The 12339-nt window shown below is 46.7% G+C and overlaps 1 protein-coding gene across 6 annotated transcripts in view; it reads left to right on the top strand.

Annotated features, from left to right (window-relative positions):
- The first annotated feature begins 1443 nt into the window (after positions 1 to 1443).
- Positions 1444 to 12339, top strand: part of STAG2 (STAG2 cohesin complex component) — an 80861-nt gene continuing 69965 nt past the window's right edge. For 2 of the 6 annotated variants that reach the window (XM_063345528.1, XM_063345527.1), the window contains exon 1: positions 1444 to 2121. The gene's annotated coding sequence lies outside the window, so the exon portion shown is untranslated. Of the gene's footprint in view, positions 2122 to 3293; positions 3466 to 4165; positions 4258 to 12339 lie in introns of those variants that run through there. The other 4 variants (XM_063345523.1, XM_063345529.1, XM_063345525.1 and 1 more) reach the window with 4 other exon arrangements.

The raw sequence follows: 12339 nt of genomic DNA on the forward strand, positions 1-12339 counted from the left end.
GGAAGCATGTAGTTTATTTTTGTGGAAAAGTTGTCTATCTGGCAGCTGTCAGAAGCTGACTTTGTATGGGGAAGGCACAAATGGATCCAGCTCCTTTCCATCTATTTCTATGTGTAATTTAACAAGCATACAGATCATGGGCAAGTTTAAAACTTACTTGAGGTTTGGTATGTTAGCGTTTGGGTTTTTTTTTTAACAGATTAACTTTTATTCACAATTCTTCTACAATTTCCAGACACGCATTAACAGATGCACATCAAATCAGCACATACAGATCAGCATCTGTAACTGAAACCTTGAACATAGTTTTATGACTAGGCATTCAGGACACTATTTTAAAGTGTTGCCTAGAAAGCAATCTTTCTTCTAATTTTCTTATTTTTTCCCCAACCTTGAGAAGAGGTGAAAAAAAACATTCTGAAAGGTGAATTCAAGCTATAGAATACAATTTATTAGAATATAATTTATTTTTCTGTTTCATGGACCAACTGACAGATTATATCTGGAATTGCTAGGTGACATCAACTCATATTACACTAGTTTTTTATTTAAAACACTCCTTATCTGATCACAGTTTCCATTATGAGCGTCATTTGCTCTTGGATGCCTCATCTTAGTTTTGAAAAGACTGGAACTGATGGATCCTCTTCTCTTAAATGTCCTGCCTTTGTTAAGCAGGTGAGCAGAGTAACTCAGCTTAGTGCCTGCTTAGTTATGCTAACCCTCTCCCCAAAATTAAAAGTAGATAAACACAAGAGGATGATTAGAGTAATTACCAGGACAAAACTATTCTTGTGCTGACTGATTTAACTATAAGCTTACGTGCAAGTATTCAGCATGAGTAATACGCTTGGCATTACACAATACAGAGAAAAAAAGTGTAGAAGGAATTACTGAATTGTGCATTTAGAAAAATAAGCAACACAAATTTTATATTTAGTTAAGTATTCTATACTGCTTATACGCGATCGTTTCAGTTCAGATGAATCTTCACGCAGGGAGGAAAAAGGAATCGCGTAGGAGCAGGTGCCAATTTAAACTGGGAATGCACTTAGTGACGGGCAGAAGCTGAAAACGTTTCGGGCGAGCGCTCGCAGCCACGAGAAATGCCACCAGTGCCAGCAAACACTGCGCCTGTTTGTACCGCCACGCAGGCTTGGAGTTCTCCAGATAAGGCACCCATGCAGGCAACTGTAAATTTATCTTCAAGACCACAGGCTCCCTTGCACACAACTTTGCCTCCCGAGCGCAAAATGAACGGAGACCGGGCAGCTGGGCTGCGGCTGGCTTTGACGGGGCAGCGGTGGCCTGGCGCTGGCGGGGACGCCGGCCCGGGAGCCAGCGGCCCCAGGGCTCGCCTCACCGGTCCCCTCGCCTTCCGCGCTGGTAGCGAGGAAAAACTGCGAGACTGAACTTTGCCTCCGCTGAACAATTATTTTCTAATTACTTCTGCGTGGCAAGGGGAAAGGACACCGGGCCCCGCTCTCGTGTGAGGCAGGGCGCGTCCCTCGGGCCCCCCTCAAGCCGCGGCGGGGCCGTGCCGAAGCTCGCTCTCTCCTTTTTCGGCCGTCCGCCTCCTTTCGGTTACCCGATCCTGCCCCGAGGGCGAAGCCAGCAGCTGGGCCTCCTTCGCCGACCGCGCACGGAAGGGGCCGGTCCCGCACCACCACCCCCGGGCCGACCCGGCCCACCCCGGCCCCTCTCCCCCTCCGGCGCTCCCGCCGCCCCCCGCAGGCCGGGGCGGGTGGTGGTGGGGAGCGGGCGGTGCGCGCATGCGCCGCACCTTGTTTACCCGTCTCGGCGCGGCCCTGCCGCGGGCGGCCGGCAGGTGTCGCCCCACGCCCAGGAGAGCCGGGCGGGCCCGCTGGCCGCCAGGTGGCGCCTGCGCCCTCCATTCGCTCGCCAGCCGCCGAGCAGCGAACACCCCAAACAATCCCCAGCGCCGCCGCCAAATTAAATAACCTGCCCGCGCCCCGCGCCCTCCCCGAACAACCCCCCCCTCCCCCCTCCGCCGACAAGTCTCCGGGTCGGGCCGGGCGCGCAACCGGCAGCCGGGCCGGGGATATAGGAGCGGAGCTACGAGCTTGGGCCTCCTCGCTGCCTACGCCGACACTGGGCAAGGTAAGTTAGAAAATGGCGGCGAAGCTTCTGGAAGTTTGGAGGGGGGACTCGGGATCGCGGTGCGTGGCTGCGGAGAGAGGCCGGGACGGGGCCTGCGGTCCCCGGGCCTGCGAGGACGGCGCGGGGCGCTAGGCCGGCTGGCCACAGGGACTCCGCGCAGCCAAGATGGAGGACGGCGGGGCCGAGCCGCGAAAACACTCCAGCCCCCCGCTTCCCCACCCCCCCTTCCCAGCGCGCCTCGGCGGGGAGGGGGGAGGCGAGCGGGAGCGCGAGTGAGAGAGCGAGAGGGCGCCGAAAGCGGCCCCCGCTGCCCGCCCGGAGCCCCGTTCCTCCTCCCCAGAGCCGGCCGCGGGCAGGCCGGGCCCAGCGCTCGGCGAGCTAAAATGGAGAACCACCTTCTCCTCCTCCCCCCTTCTCCCGAGCCGAGCAGGGGCTGCTGGCAAGATGGAGGACTCGGGCATTGTGTGTGTGTGTGGGCAAGCCGGGCCGGGCCGCTCTGGGGGTAGGGAGGGAGTGGAAGGGGGGGGTCGAGGCGGCTGCGGACGGAGCGGGCCGCGCTCGGGGCGGAGGGGGGGGAGCGCTGGGCCGCGCAGGAGAAAATGGAGGGGCGGCTGGCGGTGCCCCGGAGTGGAGTGTCGGGGGAGGCCGGGGAGAGGGGACTCCCCCCCACCCCCGACAGCGCTCCCCCTCCTTCCCGCCGCCCAGCAGCCGAGCTTCTTCCTGCCAGCCCGCTCCCGGCGGCTTCCCCGCCGAGGGGAGTGCCGAGGGATCGGGGGATCCTTCTCCTCCGTCTCGGTGCCCCGGCTCGGCCGGGCTGGGGCAACTCCGGCCGCCTGTTCCCGAGCGTCTGGGTCGAGGGGGCTGGCGGGAGCGAGTTCCCCCGGCCCAAGTGAGGACGTGGGGACTGACCTGCGCCTTCCCCCCTTCCCCCCCTTCGCTGCCTCTTCCGAAAGAGCTGGCGACCCCCCCCAGCTCGGGGAAGGCCTTTGTGGGGCGAATTTTCCCCTCCGAGTGACTTTGGGCGAGCCCCTCGGCGGCTGCCCGCTAAGAGGAAGAGTTGTGGCAGTTTCCGTTCGGCTTGCTTTATTTTTTTTTTTTTTTTTTTTTTTTTTTGTAAAGAAAGGGCGCTTGCCAACTTGTGCCGGGGCCGCCCGATGCCGGGAGCCGCGTGTTGCAGGAACCCCGCTGGGCTCTCGCCGGCCGTGCCGGGGGAGGGGGGGAGGAGGAGGAGGAGGAAGAAGAATGCTTCTTACTGGGGGGTTTTGGCGCCACTTTTGTTTTAGATAGTTGCTCCTCTGCCCCCTCCTCCTCGGCACGCACTGAACTGAGCTGAACCCTGCCCAGGTAGGAAGGGAGAGCTTTCGTGGTGTTTCTCTTTTTTTCTGGGCGCTTATTTTCGCTACACAGATTTAAAAAAAAAAAAAGGAAAAAGATATACAGTTGTTGCCGTGGTGGAGGGAGAGGGGATGAGGAGCGGGCGGCGGACAAGCGCAGATGGTCGGACGGGGAGGCCCTGTTTTTCGGGCGTTCTTTCCCCCCTGCCCGAGCGCATCCCCGGTGCCCGCGCCGCTGCCCCCCCCCGCCGCTCGCCCTCCATGCCCGCCTCTGTCGCTGGTAGCGTTGTATAATCCGTCCGTCCCGTGGAAATCCGGGACCGACCGACCTATTTTTTTTTTTTTTTCTCCCTCTGTTCTCACCCCCGAGAACGGGGAGCGAAGGCCCTCGGCCCCCTCTTTCGCTGCTTTTTGTTTATTTATTGCACTGCCCGGGCTCGGCCCTTGCTGTTGTCTTCCCGTGGGATGCGGTGTTCGGAGTTAACACAAACTTTCAATAACCGCTGCGTCCTGTGGTGTAGTTACTCTGGGCGGGCTTTTTTGTTTGTTTAGTTTGGTTTTTTCTTTTTTTTTTTTTTTTTTTTAAAATTACTTTTCGCCGCCCGGGCAGCACTGTCGCCCCCCCCCCCCCCCCCCGCCCGCGCTGGGTCAGCGCTCTCTTCCCCTGCGCTCCCCGGAGCCACACCCTGGCGTGTCCGGTCTCGTTAAGGCGCCTGATTCGTCGGTGTGACCCCGCGTTTTACCCTCGCAGCCCCCCGGGAGTAGCGTCCGTCCCGGCCGGCCGCAACGGGAGCGCCCGGAGGTAACCCGGGCTCGGCTGCCGTCTCCCCCGGCGGGGCGAGGAGGGCCGGTGTCGGCGCGGCGGGCCGCGCCGGGGGCGGGCGGGCGGGTTACCGAACTGCGTCACACGCGGCCCCGCCGGGGCCTGCTCCGCCGCCGCCGCCTGGCTCCGCCCGCCGCCCATTGGCCCGCTCCCGGGCGGGAGGCGGCGGCGGCTTCTTCCTGCCGCGGCCCGGCCGGGCCCCCCGGCGGGCGGGGGCTCGGTGCCCGCGGAGGCGCGGGGCGGGCGCTGCCCGGGCGCGTTGGCAGCGCGGCCGCTTCGGAAAGGCGGCAGCAGCGCGGAGGGCACCTCGTGTGCTCCGCGCCGGCTCCGCGCCGGCTCCGCGCTGGGGGGGAAGGAGGGGAAGCGCGACTTGGATCGCTTCCCTCGGAGCCCTTGCGCGACCGGTTTTGTGCCGTCTGGGAGTTCTGTTCAATCCTGGTTTAAATGACCAGAAACTCGAATTCCGAGGGTTTCCTACAGTAAGACGTTCTCCAAGTGCAGGTCTCGCTGTTAACTCTTGGCAGTTCAGTCTCGGTTTGTGATTGACGACTTTTCTCGTTTATAATGCTTGGCCATTCGAAACAACTTTTCCCCTTTTCCATATTCTCTCTTCCCTAAAGCCAGTATTTATTAATGTACTTACTATTCGTGGAGTGTTTATCTGGTATTGAGCTGTTCAGGGCCCACAAAATATCCATGTGCAGGCTGGTTGGTTATGTGCAGGTAAATAAATACCACGAGTGATTGTGCAATTGACAGACATTAATCTCTGTCTTCTTGGTATCACTTGCCCAACTCTTAAATTTGCGGGTAAATCTTGGTAGTGATCAGTCACAGAATCGCAGTGCCACAGATCTTGTGTGGGGCTCTGTGCTGGGTAAGACTGTTTCTTTTCCCGGATCACCACAATAACAGTTTCATTACAAAATGAAACAAATTACAAAATGAAACAGGGTGTGAGAAGGCAGCCGCCATGCTGTTAGCATAAACCCTCCTCTTTTTGCTGCTTTTAGCACTGGGGCGGAATGGGGGGGAATCCCCATACTGTTCTGATTAATTAAACAAAGGCAAAATCTTCAGTTATACAAAGGAGGAAAATATGAATTAATTACCATCTGTAACAGATAGATCTTGCTCCGTAACCGATGGGGCTCATGTGGGTCCTTCTTATCAAAACCAATGACGTTTCATGGTATCATCAACAGGAGCGTTTTATGCAACCTGTGAAAGAAATCCGTGAATTTCTGTTGCTGTTGTTTGTAGCAATTTAACTTTGTAGCAAGTTAACTTTGGTAAACTTAAGGTTGGGTGTTGTATAAGCTTAAATTCAAACAAACAAAAAACCCCAGGCATATAACTGGGGGATGGGAGAGACTCTTTAATTTTCCTGTGAAACTTCCTAGCGCTCACATATCTCCCAAGTTATGTATTTGGGCCAGAGTTACGTTTTTGGAGCTTTTTCATCCATTCACAGTTTCAAGAAGATCATACTGAGTAAAATCAATAGCCGATGTAAGGGTTTGTTGAACTTGTATTTTAGAACAGTAGTTAGAATTTATGTATAGATCGTTTCTTTTGGCATAAAGTCTTGATGTTTTGCAAGCAAAAGCTGAAATTATTGGTTTGAGTAAGTTGGTTCAAATTAATGGTGCTACGATATTTTAATATATTTTAAAAAAAATTGGGTTCTGTGAAATGACAAAAAATCGGCAGATTCATAGTTAAAACATTCAGTTTAAAAATGCATTGTGCTACTTGAAGGGCATTCTGGTTTTAAAATAGGAGTATTCAATTAACTGGCCGTTAATCTAACTCAAATTCCATAAATGTATCACATTCCAGCTTTACGTGTTAAAGTCTTTAAAGGCATAAATGTGTGGAATGAAGTAATTTCCACTCGGAAGGAGTGTAAATAGTATTGTCAGGTAAATGATCTCTTTCGTTTTATTTTATTTCAGTATAACTTATCAACAGCAACTGAATTATTTTTTAAAAAAGTCATGTAGACAGCTTCTCTTGAATATTACAAGCTACTACAGTCTCCTGTAGAAAATAGCTGCAGGCAACAAGCCACTTGAAAGTGTGTGTGCTCTTGTTGATGGGAGCAACTACATTAGGCTTAGTCAAATCATGAAATAATGTTAGCACATCAGAGTATTATGAACTTTTTAAAATTAGATTGCTCTTTGTCACTTATGGTTCAAATTTAAAATGATTTGAGAGTCCTCATTTGTCATTTTCATTTGTGGTGTTACTGTCTCAGTTGTTTTGCTGCAGGCAAATATTATAGCAGAGATTAGGTTTTCTGGAACTTGTGTGCCAGCATAAACAGGTTGTATGTTTTACAGAAACTTTAAACACTTTTGTTGCTTATTTTCACCAAATGAATCTCCAAAAGTAAGCAAATATTTCTGCTGGTTACTTATGCTTCTTGGTCGTGTTATTGGAATGCTGTGTTTTGTCAGTTGAAATGAGGTTTTGAACTCAGTGTGATCTCTGCCCACAGCGTGACCATTTCTTCTCTGATTAATTTGAAAACTTAAGAGAATATCGTAGGTGTGAATTTCCAAAATGGTACTGTTGGGTTTTGGTGGTGGGTTTGTTTGTTGTTTTGGGTTTGGTTTTTTTGTTTTGTTTTTGTTTTGTGGGTGTTTGTGTGTGTGTGCGAGGAATTAAGAAAACGTACTGGAAGAGGAATGTTTTGTAGAATCTATATGTCTCTGTCAGCTAGATGCTAGAATTTCTGAGAGCTTCATCTGCTTCAGTAATTGTCTTGTAATGGAAAGAAGTGATTGATAGCAGCCATCAACATATCAGTTTAATATTCTTAAATAAGCTCTGCTCACTTTCTGAGTATCACATTTGCATTCTGAAAATTTCATCTTCCTTACATGAGGATCATTGACAAAGAAGAAGAGAGAATGAACTGATAACTTAGTCTTTGGGAAACTGGCGTGGTCAGGGAATTAAGAGTTTTAGATTGGAAAATAGGAAGCTTATACACAACAAATCCATGGTGGAATGGAAAGTGCTCTTTTCCATATGCATCACAAAAACTTCAGTGGTGACATACAGGCTTATTGCATTGGTTTAGATTCAGCGCCATCCAACGTTTTAGATCACCTCTGCTTTTAAAGGGTAAGTAAAAATGGGAATTCTTCATGGTCCCATAGCTCTTCTGTCACAATGTCCTGCGGTTTGATCTGCCGAGGTCCTCATCCTGCCTGCTGACCCTTCTGTCTTGTTGGCTATGGACAGAGGTGGAACTAAATGGGGCTACAGGCAGATGAAAAGACCTGGTTAAGCTATTAGAGTCCCTTTGCCAGGAAGGAGTTCATAGTGTGCCGAGTTACTCGCTACAGTCTGTTCAAGTTTGGGCTCCTGGAGGAAGATCTGGCCGCTGCGTTGGTGGCGGTTTATGGTGGCCTGGGGTCGCTCCGTTGCACCGGCAGCCCCTGCACCCCAGAGGGCGCTGGGGAGGTGGCGGAGGGTCTTCGTCGGGGGGCACGCCTGGAGGGCAGTCAGGGGAGGGAGGCCTGGAGTTTTGTGTTGGTAAAGGAAATTGGGGAGGGAGAACATTTTGTTAACCTTTGCAGTATTACATCAGTATCACTGAAGGTCTTGCTCTAGCATTTGTTTTTTTCTGAAAGACTGCTTTCTGGAGTAAACCAGTTAAGCTCTTCCACCATTCTTTGAATGGATTTCATGTTGGAAGATTAGTCCAGTGACTTCAGTTGACTTTTTATATTGGGAAAAAAAAAATTGCTTTCAAAAAGTTGTCTTTGTGGTTTAAGGGTAAGCCTTGAAATCTGATGTGACTTTTAACAAGGTCAGATATTTACTTATGAGCGATACAGTGAAAACTTCTGTTTTGAGAGTTGGAGATTAAAAGTGTGCTTTCAGTCGCATGTTGTTTTAATTATAATTTATTTTAAGTTTTTTCATGTTGCAGTTCCTAAGAATCTGGTGAAGTTGGATTTTTTTTTTTTTTTTTTTGAGTAAATACTAAGTAAGTGAAGCTTCTGTAGATCACCACAGACAAATGTAGGGCTAATGCTGACTTGTTCTAGTTGGGAAGCTTGAGGGGATGTTGTCTGATGGGCTTCTGTCTTAAGGAAGATGTTGTGCAGTTAAGGTATCAATGCAAAAACTGTGTTCTCTTCTTTTATACTCTCAGTCTGATGGCTGGGATCACTAAGACTAGGCCAGAGTCCTAAATTTGATGGGTTATGCCCTTGCAATATTCCACAGTATGCTCTATTCCATTAGATTTTTAGTATCTCTGTTGTCTCCAAGTGTTCCACTATTAAGAAAACCTCAGATCTGTGAGATCTTGGGTAGAGAAGGGAGAGCAAGACGTTTCTTTTTTTTCATCTCACTAACATTTTCCCTCAACTGGTCAGATCTGAGGAGAGATCTGGCACCCAATTTTTGGAGATGGGGATGTGGGAAAACTTGGTCCCTCAAGGTACTCCCTTGGCTTTCATGTGACAGCTTTTCCTAGCCTTTACTGGCTGCGGAGTTACGTGGAGGAGCACAGGCGCAGTCTGTTTTTAAACTTCTCTATCCCAATTTGAGTCAGAAATGAAGGACATACAGGACTGTATGCAGTTTGTATGCAGTTACCTCTTGTCTTACTGTGATTTCAGAGGGAAATTAAGTTAGCTGTCATGTAACTGCTTTGTCCAGGTATATGCTTTATGTCCAGGTATGTACTTTATTGTTGTCTGTTATGTACATTTTTTTGATTGTGTAACTAGCAATAACTTCCCCCTCTGGAGGGCTTATTTTTGTCAAAGAATATACTCAGCAGAGTGAGTAGATGTAAGAAGATCGGCATATATTGGGTGGGTAGATTGTGATCTGTGACTGAGAAGGTAATCACAATACCCACCTAAAACAAAGTATCTAGAGATAAGAGAGTGTCGGTTGGTGGGTTTTTTTTGAGTAGATGAATGTTTTATTTTCTTATGGTTGTGTGTCTGATAGCTTATTAGTCCTGCCCTTACACCTTTTATGCATTTTACTTTTCCATGCTTTCATTTCAGTAAAGATTAGTCATTGTAGTCATTGGATTAGAGCAAGGGAATATGTGTGGCACTAGAAGTCAGTGGAAGAATTCTGTTTTCTACAGCGTTCTTTTTTTTCTTAGTGCATTTGTGTGGTTTCTAGAGAGGAAAGTAGTTTTGCATCTGTTCCCATTGTTCTTGGGTTGACAGGGCAAGCCAATGACTTTTTCTTTTATTTTGAAAAAGGTCTCAAATGGTGCGTGTTGCCATGTAATACGTATGTCTGTATTGGTCTAGATTGATAAGAAAAGTTATAGCTGGAGTCTGAATTTCAGGGCTTTCTATTATATTAGCAAGCAAAATAATGAAAAGAAATAAAAACAGAAAGCACAAAACATTTCTGACCACTTAAAAAAGAAACAACAAACCTTAAGAATGCATGTTTTGTTTAACTGGGATTGCATTCCTGAATTGGCTTTGAGATGTTTTTGAGGTTTGGTGAAATGCTGCTCAACTCCTGGCCAGCGAGTGAGCTTGGGGTGATCTGCAGAACAACTAACCTTACCTGCAGGCTCCCCTCGAGTTTCTCCCTTCCCCAGTCTGCCCCACTCCCACGAGTGACCGGTATCACTTAGTCTACACGCTTGTTGATTTGATGCTTCCTGGGAAGAAGTGGTGAGTCACATAGCAAAGAGAACTTAATGCAGTTATTTTCCTATTGCTTAATACGTGTGATCTGCCTAGAAAGAGATGAATGTTTTTGATTTGGAGGTAACGTTGCAGTTCTTGGTTATGGCAGAATTGCATTTTTTTACTTAACGTAGTATTTCAGCCTACGTTTTGTGAAATAATATCTTCCCTGCAGCATCTCATCTGGGGAAAGAAGATTGACTTTTACTTCGTTTGCAAATAAAAATAAGCTGTAAAGCTTTTCTGTCATTCATGCAATTACCTGTTATTCCTTTAGGTAAAAGTCCTAGTTCATCCCTTAAGAAGGATAAACTCTGGAAATTTGGACCACATCAAGTCTTAGTAAGCAGATAATATGCAAGTAATATAATTGGCTGACTTTATTTGTTGGAGTGTAATTTTCCAGCAGGGAGTGTTCAGTACAAGGAGAGTTTCTGTGGAGTAGAGGTGTGAATATTGAAGGTCTGTATTTTTTTGTATGTTACTTATATTGTCTTACCATGAGTAAGATAATACATTGAATATATAGATAACTGAACTTACTAAAAAAATAAGATGTAAGCAGTAAATGTTAGGAACGCAATTTTGTAATTCATATAGCATGCATTTGAAGTGTCTAATTTTTAATTTGAAGGTGATTTTGTATTACATCAGTCCTGGAATAAGATATTTTTTATAGTTATGGGTATAGTGGCCAACTAATTTAATTTGAGTAATAAGGCGGTACATCCTGACCACTGGCAATATTTTTCATTTCACTTCTGATCTTCTTAGAAACAGAACTGATTAATTATGATGGTTTTTTTCCAAGGGAGAAAATAGGGAAAATAGGCAGTGCTGCGCTTCTGGCAGACAAATCAGAAGTAGAATTGATATGGACTATTGTATCTTGATTTAGGGTAAAGAATACAATTTAAATACAGTTGAAAAGGAAAGACTGTCATATTCATAATTCAAGATTAATAACATCAGTAAAGTTTTGTTGAACTATTTTGGGATGGGAACTACATTCTTACAGGAAAGTTCCAGTTTGGTGTGCTGCCATATACTGTCTTATATTTTTATTGTTGCTTTATGTACCTGTTTGAAAACTATATCCAAAATACTTTATTTTAACTCCACATAAAATAAAGCTTCGCATTATGGATGGGTAGTTGCTTCCTGGAAGTGATCCCACAGTGAAAAAATTATTTGTGTTCTAGGTCACAGGGAGGGAGGGAAAGGCCTTCTGGAGGTCTAGTTCAGTCATCCTAAATTCCCATGAAGATTCATGCCCTACCATCCCCCAGTATATGTTCGGAAAGTATTCCTTGATATGATGGAGGTTTGAGAAGCTAATGACCTGTTTTAAAGCTGATTGTGGTTTTTATGGGGACTTACTGAAAAAGAGAGAGAGGTGTGAATGGCTGAAAATTTACTTTTTTGGTGCCTACTTTCCTCTTCTTTCTGGTTGCGTTTACTATCTTTATTCTTCTCTTGCTGTCCGTGCTCAAGCGTCACTACCGTGTCTATGACAGTGTCTTGAAAATAAAACTTCCTTTCCTAAGCATTTACCTGTTCACTTCAGTGTTGTTCATGGACTGATCACAATGATTCTTCTTGCAGTTTTCATATTTAAGCAGTGATATTTTTATTCCTTCTCATAAGTATTATTTCTAGAAATCTACAGTTAATTTGAAACTATGGTAACCAGAAAGGAAAGCTGCACAAGTATTTCTCTTGCATCTGTGGTATAGGTCTGTCATTACTTGCCTAATAAATGATTGGCCAAAAAAAGGTGAAACTGGCTTTTGCATATTGATTTACTAAACATAGAAATTGTTTACTAAGGCAAATACTTCAATGATAATGGAAAAATATTTCATTTTTTTTCTGGATATGTGGCTGGATTACATTTTTGTTGTGTTTAAGCTGCTCTTGTTTCATTAAGTGGGCTTCCATTCGACTTTGTTAATCTGTATTTTCAAAACTGACACATTTCTACTGCTATTTGTTTAATTTTAAAAATGTTTATGAATTAAAAAGTGTTGCTGGTGTAGCGATGTGTGTATGCTACATTGCTTCTCTACTGTGAAATAGAACAGATTTTGTAAACCAGAAGACCTGTGGCTTGACAGTATAAAAATAATCAGAAAAATCAGCCTTCAGGCATCTTATTTCTCTTGCTGCATTGCATTGTCTTTCTGGTTATACTGCCCAATTTCTGTTCAGCAATGCTATGGTTTTATGAAAGTTAATAAAGTTGTGTACTTAGAAGAGTATATTTGTGCCTCAGAGCAGTCACTGCTGAGCAAAAATCTTCAAAGGTGGGAAGACACAGGTTATACACGTCAATATGATATAAAAATGTTGAAAAAAATTT

Source organism: Chroicocephalus ridibundus, chromosome 9, assembly GCF_963924245.1.
Source record: "Chroicocephalus ridibundus chromosome 9, bChrRid1.1, whole genome shotgun sequence".
NCBI lineage: Eukaryota > Metazoa > Chordata > Aves > Charadriiformes > Laridae > Chroicocephalus > Chroicocephalus ridibundus.